Source organism: Apteryx rowi, unplaced genomic scaffold (genome assembly GCF_003343035.1).
Source record: "Apteryx rowi isolate R43461 unplaced genomic scaffold, aptRow1 scaffold_678, whole genome shotgun sequence".
Classification (NCBI taxonomy): Eukaryota; Metazoa; Chordata; class Aves; order Apterygiformes; family Apterygidae; genus Apteryx; species Apteryx rowi.
Window position 1 is genome coordinate 41997 of NW_020450958.1, and position 10063 is coordinate 52059.

Here is a 10063-nt window from a genome sequence, read left to right on the forward strand (position 1 = left end):
CCGGAAACGACCAGATCCTGTGTGCTCCTTTTATATCTTTATTACCCGTTTTAAATGAACGTTTTAGTAAAAAAGACAAAAGCCCCAAAAAATCAACGCAGGAAGACCCCCCCCCCGGGTCAATCGCATTGGTTGTAGTCAGAGTAGCTTTTTGTATATGAATACAGTTTGAACGGTTTTTTTTTTTTTATTTACGAAAGGAGAAGTCTTTTTTGGCAGGATTAAGAACTGAAACAGTACATATATTGTTATTGCTGAAGTTGAACTTTAATGAACATTTTACACTGTATTTACCAGCTGAGATAGTGTGTATTTATTATTGTAGCTCTGCGTTTTTTGGCTTTTAATACAGAGGTTTTCTTTCTGGAGCCACCTTAGCCTTTTGTGGGTCTGTTTCCGCCAGGGTGGAGTGAAGGGTTTAGCCAACTTCCCTGCCTGCAAACCGGCCGTGAAGCCTGTCTTCCCCCACAAGACCATGTTCCCTGGGTCGTTCGTGGAAATGGGCATGCCAAACCCTCTCTGAACGGTGTTTGTCGTTTCCTTGCAGTACRTTTAGGTGTAACACGAAATGCCACCGACATCGGGGCGGGATGGGATGGAGAACCGGTCCGTGCTGGCGATGCTCCGAGGGGATTTAGTTAGCACAGCTCTGCCAGCTGTGGCTCTCGCGTCTGTGTGAGGTCGGGTGGTTGCAGACCTGGGAGTATCAGGCCCGCTCTTGGAGATACCTTAAAAGTAGTGTGGTAGCGAGTCCCTGACTTACACAAAAGCATGTTCCTCAAAACCAACTCAGATGCAATATACTTGTTGAAGGCTTAGTGATATTGTGCCTCTCTTCATCTACCAGTCTGCAGGGTTGTTCATGGAAAGGCTTTGGCGTGGCAAGAAGGGAGGAATTGCAGGTCCGGAACTAGATCAAGCTGCCACTTTGCAAGTGTGCAAGAAACAAAAATTTGCAAGATTTCTACTTTCTTGTTTGAACAGACAGTTGCATTGTCTGAAATACCATTTGTTGTATACTTCCAACTCTTTAGCCTTATAAAAAGCTGTATCACTTGCCTTAGACATGATTAGTCCAGCTGAAGTTACTAAAACCAAAATGTGAGCTGAGTGAGAAAGATTTGCAAGAAGAATGCTCATTCCTTTCTTAATATCAATGTATTTAATATGTTAGGAACACATGAACTCTCTTCGGGGCTTATTTGATGTATTTGTAATGTTGTTTTCTTCCCTACATTTGATGGAAATGAGTGGATGAAAAGTCTGGAAGGATTAAATTCCATTAGGAATTAGGTAGGTCAAGTTTTTTTTTCTTTTTTTGTTTTTAATTCGGGACAAAATAAAACAAATGCATGCTGTATGTGTGTGCTATCTGGAAGAAAGCCAAATAATGCAGAGAGAAACAGACTAGCAGCAGAAATAAACCAGGATTTTAAAATCGTACATCTTACTGAACTATCTCTACAGCCACTGAATCTCCCATTGACCTTAGTGGCCGTGTCACTTGAATAAACATTGCAGTAGTTTTGTTTTTAGAAAATAGAGGAGCCAGTCACCCTGAGAAATGTTCATTTGACCTATTGATCTGAAGGGCATGTTCCCCTGTATAGTTAATGTATGGAGTCCTGCTTTGCTTTCCTTGATGTGAGAAACGTATTGTCATTTCTGCCTTGTAAGAATTCTTTTGTGCAGAAGTGAGACATGTTCGAAAGCAATTATTTGCTTGATGTGCCCTGTGTGACAGATAAGCCTCTTCACACTGAAAGGCAAGGCTACCGAGAGAACATAAAGCTAATGTTAACACCCTCCCCAAAGATAAATGTTCTGCATATGAAATAAAGAGCCTGTGGAAGAGCGCCTATGCCAGGAAAGCATTTCTTGTTAACAAGATATTTTASGCAGAGAGCTAGCAACTTTTTTGGAAATTTTGCTGGCTTTGTAATGTATGGTACAGAGTACTTGCTTTGATCTAGCAAGCCTGTGCCTAGGCTTAAATTTAAGCTTAAAGCTTACAATTGGATTCTTTTTCTTGCTTACGCTAGTTTTACCAGTGACGTGCCACTGATTTCTCCTGAATTGTATCAAAACAAGCAAGAGACTTAAGTTACTATCTGAAACAAGCAAATTCAGTTACTAAAGAGCTTTCATTTGCACTTCTTACTGACTCCTGCCCAAAACACTAAAGCTGGTACAAAATGGTTCAYGGATGTGTCTTCTAATGTCTACCAACATTGGCTTGAATACAAATGTCATGAATAGGCACTGCCACGTATGCAGTATTTTGCTGCTTCACTTAAAAAGTGTGATAGAAGAGAGGGATTTGCTTACAGGTTTTCTATAAAAAGGCTTGTAAGTAGAGCAACTATTAAAAATCTGTTAAAATGTAGAATACTTAAAAAAACAGGGATGGCATAAAAAAACCCAAAGGGGCAAGCCAGCTCCGGAATACAAAAAACAGAAATGTGCTCAGGGAGTACAAGTCTCGGAGACAAAGTGCAAAGAGCACTTCCTAGATAGGGAAGATGTTTCCTTAGATTTCAGTGATCATTAGGGGTGAGCATGTTCCCTTCATAGTGAGAGGACAGCTCGCATTTCTGCCCCTTGAGGAGGACTTTAAGGCACAGTGCAGGGCGCAGAGATTACCCCAAGTACAAGGTTTAGCCTCGAGCCTCCCAGTCTAACGACCTATCTCCCTGAACCCTGGGGCTTTGGTGAGATGGCAGCAGGGTTTGTCCTGTAAAGAATACAGTTGCAAAGTTTGGCAGACTCATGTATTCTGGATTTTCTAATCATGCTTGGCCTGAGTTAATGGTGAAGTAACTGCCAGCTTTCACAGGCTGGAGTGGTCGTGGTGGAAATGCTTTATACTGACCATGAGCTTTCCTCAGTCCCTCCTGCATCTGCTCTTAACATCAGAAACTCTGCTCCCATTGCTCTAGGTGCTACGATAACTCTTACTAACCAATAATTTTTAGTAACAAAAAGCGGTATCCTTTCATGCACAACTTCTACCAGTGTCAGTGGGAATTTCTCTGAATTAAACTCAGGAGAGTCAAGCCCAGAGCCATGCAAAATGATACATCTCTGCACCAGCTAGTTTTAGACTCCAAGTTCAAACACTAAAGTGTCTGTTTATTTTCTCTTTCACTAGCAGTGAAATTTTGTTGTTTCCTTACTGGGGGTGATTCTAAGCCAATTCTGTTCATTTGGATTTATTTTTAAAACCAGTTGTTAGCAGGGGCAGCATGAGAGGAGATTGATCATCCATATACAATCCTTCATATATTCAGGGAGGGCATATATATAAATATATATATATGCATGAGGACTTGTGTATAACAGAAAGTTAAAAGCGTTAACTTTCTGGGTGATAAATAATACTGGTTTTCCTTTGCTAACTATTTTTTTAATTGTGTTTCCCGGTAAGTTATCCTGACTTTATTTATGTACATGTGTTTGTTGGAAAGCTAGGSATACTTAAAAACAGAAGTATTTTTTCCATTTTCTTTTTATATACTTCAGCTGTATTACAGATTCTTTTTCATTCCAAGAATCAAAAATTTTCTCCAGAGAACCAAAAATTCTCTCCAGCATTAGAAGGTACTAGGCTGGTATGCTGGTGTTAGACTGATACATTTTTTGTTCCATACTCAGACCTCAGAATTGGATCTCTCTCACATATTTGCTTAGTTGTGCTTTATAGATTTATAAGAAGCAAAAGTATACAGATGAGTACACTGTCTTTAAAAGCTGTTTTAGCATAGATGATTATACTGTCTTTAAAGGTAGTTTGAGCATGAATACAGTTTTGCTGTTCCTTGGTGCCATACTGATTCCCATAATAAAAATATACAGCACAACAATAATTGTATACTCTGCAAGTATACTAAAGTTCAATAGGTTATCAGTAATCGAGAGCAGATTTTTGTATGTCAAGAGGTACACGGATATGTGGGGCAAAACTGCCCTACTCAGATAAACGTGTGAGTTCTTTTTTTTTCAGGGCTCAGTTCATCAGTGCTTTCCATGATTAATATGTACAACAGTACTCTCAGTGCAGTAAATATTACTCAGTATGAGTAAGGGCTACTGAACAAGGCCCTAAAAAAAMATTCAATGCCTTACTTGGGTGAGGAAGTATTACTCAGTGTGACCACAGCGTGCTGAATAAAACTGTCTCTAGGGCTAACGTTATATGATGCCAGGAGCTAAACAAAAGCCCAGTGAAATCAAATAGTTAAGTTAATGGACGTTTTGTATGACTAAAGATCACAGAATCTATTTCCAAGATATATATCCAGATATAATAGTAGCTAGTGCATTGTTGTTCCTCTCTGTTTTTTATACACATAGGTTATAAATCCAAAGCCAGCATTTCTCAGTCCAGTGCTGGGACTTGCTAGTTTGGAAATCAGCTTCTTTCTGAAGCTAGTTTGAAAGTGCCAGTTATTTTTCATATAATTTTATTGAATAAATTAATTTTTCAACATAGTTCAGGGAAAGGTATTGATTTTCCATGAAAAGTTTTTAATGATTCTGGGAAAATGTTAATAAAAATTCAAAATATTCAGATTTCAAAAGAGAAAAACAAATATTTTGGTTAAATTTTAAAAGCATATTTCAAAACAAAAGAAAGTTTTTCATTTTTCCTTCAAAAATAGAACATTTTAACCAAGATTGAAACTATACTTGAGAGTTTTACTCTTGAAAAAGTGATTTTGTGGGAAAAAAAGTCAGCATGTTTTTTGACTAATTCCTGCTGTTTTTTGTGTGATGTGTAGCAATATTTTAATTATTGAGTTCTTTTCCATGATKTAGGATCAATAACAATTTGTGACTGGTAAGGAACTACATTTCTTGCCCTTCCTTCATAATAATGTTGATTAAGTAAGTTGTTCAAAACAATTGCAAATAAGAAATAAAAAGAAATATAGTTTATCCAATTTGTTCTCTTTCTGTTCTATTATGTCAAGGGAGAAGTCTGTTGTAAAATCTGGGATATTAGAGATGTTTACTAGAAATATCTGGATTGTGTTTAATTAGAGTTGTGGCCAAATCAAATCTCACAATCCAGACCTTTATAAAGTGGATTCATAACTGTGTGTAGCCGTTTGATCATCTCTATAGCAATCAGAGGAGGCTCTGCACCTGAATGTTGGCAAAGGCAGGACCTAAAACATAATCTCTTATTTTAGCTTTCTTGTTATCTCAACAGGTTACTGATGTCAGAGCAAAACTGGAAGATCCAACTATCCTACTGGACTCTGTGTGGTTCTCTGTATTTGACATGTACTTAGCTTTCGTAGAAAAAGATCTGATTAAGGAAACAGGAATTCTAGATTAACATTGTTCTGAGGAAATGAAGTCATTGGGAGTGTGAAGCTGATTTATGTTTTTGTTCACTGTTAGGTGAGATTTGCTAGAAGCACTGGGACCTTACCTTGTTGGTGTCATTCGGGGTGTTGCTAAGCAACATGAAGTGGTTAAAATGAAGATACAGAAGAAGAACATTGAAGAATAAAAGCAACAGAGAAATAGAAAAAGCATAAAAGAAAGAGAGTAAATGTGCCATCACATTCTACAAATAAGTTGAGAAATATCAGCTATGTAAAAAAACAGTGATGAAGAGAGAAAAAGAGAGCTGACATGAGATGAATTAAGAACTTGATTCCATACTTCAGGCAAAATTTTCAGTGTGTTGCCTGAATAACTGACTGTGATTTTGGCCCCCAAAATGGCAGAAGTGGTGGAGAAAGAAAATAAGAGCTTGGAAAGAAATGGGAGGACTGAGAAAAATTAGGAATGGGGCCACCATACCCTAAGTAAAAAGAGAAAAGAAATCACTCTACATATTGCTGGAAAACAATCAAGAAAATGGCAAGGCACTCTTTTGTATATACTATCCAATCTAATTTTGCTTCAGACATTCTGTGAGGTTGTAAAGAAAACATGCTAAAAGTTGTCCTTATTGAATGTATATGTTTCTTCCATTGAATCTGCTTTGATCCATGTCAAATATACATGTTTCTCATTGTCCAGCACAATAATGTTTATCAGAATTGTATTAATTAAGCCAAAAAGTAGTAATGATGAAATAATGCTGGTGTGAGTGTATTTCCCAGTCTGGACCACTGCTGTTGACAAGATTACATGCTGGTATTCTGTTTACAGCATACTGATATATATTGCTAATATTTTCTCATTCATATAATTTAAAGGCTACTTACTTAATCTTCCTTTCTTGTTCCTGTCTTCATTGTCTGCTAAGTTTCACTCCACTTTTTCTTTTGTCATTGAAAATTTGTCATTCTTAAGATTTGCTTCCCCTTATAGTCTCCATCTTCCCTTCTCTCTAAAATGTTTTTATCTTTCTTGACATTTTCTTGCTTCATGTTTCTCACCTCTCTTTCCCAGAAATACATCTTTTATTGCCAAGCTATAAAGAAATTGTTCTATCTGTTTCCTCTGCTTTTTCACTCTCCTTCCCACACATTCAAACTATAACTCTCATGTCTTTGGCCTTTGACACCTTCAAGCCAAAGACCAACAGGAAAGCTTGTGTTCATGGCAAAATCCAAGTGAGAAATTGTCTCTCCTCTCTCACCAGCTAGTGGGACTCCTTCTACACTTCTATCCCAGACACTCATCCGGGGCCCCAAGTTATTGTGTCTTCTGGTAAATGACAAGTGGACCCATTTGAAGAGTTTCCTTCTACCTGAATTCCTCAAGGTCTTGTCTCTATATAGGCCTCCACTCATGTGCCTGCCCCAAACCCTTTCTGGTGAAGTGTGGGAGCCCTGACACACCGCATTTCCCACACAGCCTTATTGCAGCGACGTGGTGCGTCTCGCTGCCTCTCTGCTCTACCCAAGGTAGTTGTCTCACACCTCAGGGAAGCTCGGCACAGCCAGGGAAGCAGGCTTCTCACTTAGGAAGGGAGCAGCTGGTCAAGTTACACTCTGTGTATCCAGCTAACTGCAGGGTCAAAAGCACTTCTTTTCAATTATAACTCAAATTCTGCAGAAATCAAAGGCCTTTGCCTGGAAGATGGCACATACAGGAATTGTACAAGCAGAGTGGCCCATGTGATTTTTCAGGTAGCATTCTGGCTTCATTAGTAAGTGACTCAATGGTCAGGACAACTCACTGCAGCTCTAGTTTTATAAGATAATAAACACATACAGTTCATGCTGGAGCCTGTGAGTGCTTAAGCCTTCTGAAAACAACATGTCTGTCTGTGTCTCTGCTTCTCTAGTTGCAGAGGAAATAATATTTATCTTTCTCATACTGGTAGTGAAAGGATTAATGAGCTAAATCTCATATGGCATTTTGAGCATACGAAGCACAATAAAAATGCAAAACATGAACATGATTTTATTCCTTCTCTGCTCTTTTTCTCACTGAAGGGTAAGGCTTGAGCCTTACATTGTTAAATTAAGATATTCCACACAATTTTGGCCAGAATTTAGCCAGGCAATAGCTGTACTCTGGAAATGCTTTTCCCATTGAAAGGTGGTGCTGTGAGCTGATATATTAAAAACAAATCATTACTAAGTGATGAATGTTACTAGAAGAGATTCTCATTAATCCAAAGTATATGGAAGAATCCCCCAAGGTGTAAGAAATACTTTTTAGGAGGTGATTACATGAAAAAATTGGTGTGGAGGTAGCTGGTGGAGATTTAATCATGGGGCTATTTCATTTCTTTTCTTGTACTACTTGTTTCCACACAATTTCTCTGGGGAATATGAGCTGTGCCTAATTATGCCAGCAATGTAGTTGCTCCTAAATGGAAACTGGAAACTACTTTCTTCAGGCAATACTTACTATGAATTCTTCAAATTTTTTCATTTCCTCCAGGACATGTAAAACATTTAACAAAGTAGGGACTCATCCTTTTCTTAACCCAGTGAAACCCACTTCTGGGGCAGGTCCTATGATGTTTACCTCATTGTATGTCCAGCGCAGCCTTGCAATACCCCATCCCTTCTCCAAGATGGGAATTTCCTGTAGTGCACCAATCCACACTGTCTAGTTGTAGTATCATCCGGGGGCTAGGAACATAAAGACAGAGGCTTTATGCTTCTTCGCTGTTCACCAGCCATATATGACCTTTCTCTCTATCCTGGGAGCACTGTTACAGTGGATATTACTCTGAATAAATTTACAGCAGGCCCATGCAAATAGCAGTTTCTCATAAAAAATAGTATGACTGTACTGACGAACTTCTGGAGTGGACAACTGCCAGCCAACCTCTTGCTCTTCTTGCTCCCCCAGGTGGCTGGCAGCACTTGCCCACAGGGCATTCCAGACACAGCTGGGACTTCCCCCCATGCCGTGGTGTGGGAAGCAGGCAGCTGTCCATTCTAACTCCAGATGGTGCAGCAAAGGGCCACCACATTAGCAATCTGGGCAATGAATGAGGATCTAACCTGAAAGTCATTTTGAGCTGAAAATATCTTTAACTGAACTATTCAGGAGTGTCTGTGCAGTAAAATAGCTACGTACTGATGTCTTTAATGTATACTCAGAGTTTTCCAGGTCTATTTGGTTTCCTTTTATTTTTTTTTCAGAGTTTGACTAGGAATTGTTGTAGATACTACCTTGGGTAATCTCCTTTGCCATGCACTTAAATTTAACTCCATAGGCTTTGCTCTAACTACTCTGGTGTGAGAGTGGATTGCCCATGACAAACCCCTTTCTCCCAAATGTCACATTTATCTCCAGTTCTGAAATGGGGACTCATATCCTCTCCCCATGAGATTGCCGTCATAGCACTTACAGGCACCAGCCCATGCTGAGTTAAGACAGAAGAAGACAACTCTCATTTCCCTCCTACATCTGGAATGTTTCGTTCCTGTGACAATTTTGAGTTCCCTGAATTCAGACAGTGGGAATGATAATGCTGCTGCCCAGTGCTAACTGAAGTACCGTGGGTGGAATGGGTCATAGGGATTTACTCTCCTCCCACATGTGAAGTGCAGAAAGAAAACAACATTGGCTAATCTGTTTTCCTAAGTGTGCAGAACACAGTGGAACAGAAATCAGTGACTTTACCAGTGTAAGAAAAACAAAAACCCTGAAGCATTAACTCTGAATGAACCAGTTCTTTAAAAACAAAAACAAGAACCATATCTGTGCATATAGCTCCTGCTGATTGCAATGAGACCAGCCGCAGTGTAACTATATGACTGGAAGGTCTTTTACCATAGTGCCAGGAATATGATCACTTTTTAAAAATTTCCTAATTAATTTAATCAAATTATGTATGATTCAACTGAAACTGCTCTATTTTTAGTATCTTCTTGGCTATCAAATTTTCTCTCTTGCTGTCTTTCTTCTGTTATATATAAAAACATATCACAATGAATAATGTAGGAATTAGTGATGTTTCTCACCAGAAAACTGTTTTTAAAAACCCAGTTAAATCATTCTGACAAATTCAGAGAGCTGGTAAGCTGGAAAACATGAAAGAATTAATATATTTCTGTAATATATTTAAAATACCAAAATCTTCAGTGTTAAGGACTGCAGGCTGACTAGGAGCAACAGAAAGCATTCACAGCAAGTTCCCAAGCATATTGTGCCTGATATTACTTGGCAAATAATAGCTGTGCTTAGCTATTTCCTGATTTCATTCAATCCCGGATCCACAATAAAACCAATTACTGATGACAGTACACATCAAATATTTTCAAAATACTGTTCTGAGTTCCTCAATGATACAAGCATACTTTACTTACCTATGAGCTTGGCTTGAGTATTAGAGTTAAAAAAGTCCAAAATGTTTTCTGCCTTGGATCATTTTCATTTTCCTGCCTTTATTTTTCTACAGCTGCCATCCTGCCTGTTTTCGCTTGGAACTCTTATAGTTGTGGTTATCTAGGAAGTAATGTAATATGTGAGCAATTCAGCAAAAACTTGCTGCAGGCAATACAATCCTTCTAGGCCTGGAGTTAGCACATGAACAGAGAGTGCTCAAGGTTTCCTTAGACTGCCTGTTATAAAGGAGGGAAACATATGCCTTCAGAAAAGAATTAAGTCAATGTCTTTTGCAAAGATT